We start from the raw sequence: 233 nt of genomic DNA, 5'->3' as shown, positions 1-233 counted from the left end.
CCCGCCTGCTCAGTATCGGCAGCTCCCAATCCCGGATGTCTGGGGCAGTTGAAAGCTATTTTGTTTTGTCCCTACCGCCTTTAAAGTTCAGTTCTTTTATTTAAAAAGTCCTGGTACGATAAGCATCACGGAGGGTAAGTGTAGTTTAGGAAGACTTTCGTTTTTAAAGAAGAGTCCAGAGAAAAGAATTGAGATTGCGCTTCCGTAGGCGCCCGCCGCGTTCGTGAGCTCTG

At 47.6% G+C, this 233-nt stretch overlaps 1 long non-coding RNA gene across 2 annotated transcripts in view; it reads left to right on the top strand.

The window, feature by feature from the left end:
• LOC102485418 (uncharacterized) overlaps nucleotides 1–233 on the top strand; it is a 9,020-nt gene that overhangs the window by 3,257 nt on the left and 5,530 nt on the right. The window lies entirely within an intron of this gene.

This window comes from Tupaia chinensis, unplaced genomic scaffold (genome assembly GCF_000334495.1).
Source record: "Tupaia chinensis unplaced genomic scaffold, TupChi_1.0 Scaffold000207_1, whole genome shotgun sequence".
Classification (NCBI taxonomy): domain Eukaryota; kingdom Metazoa; phylum Chordata; class Mammalia; order Scandentia; family Tupaiidae; genus Tupaia; species Tupaia belangeri.
This window is presented reverse-complemented; position numbering and strand designations above follow the sequence as displayed.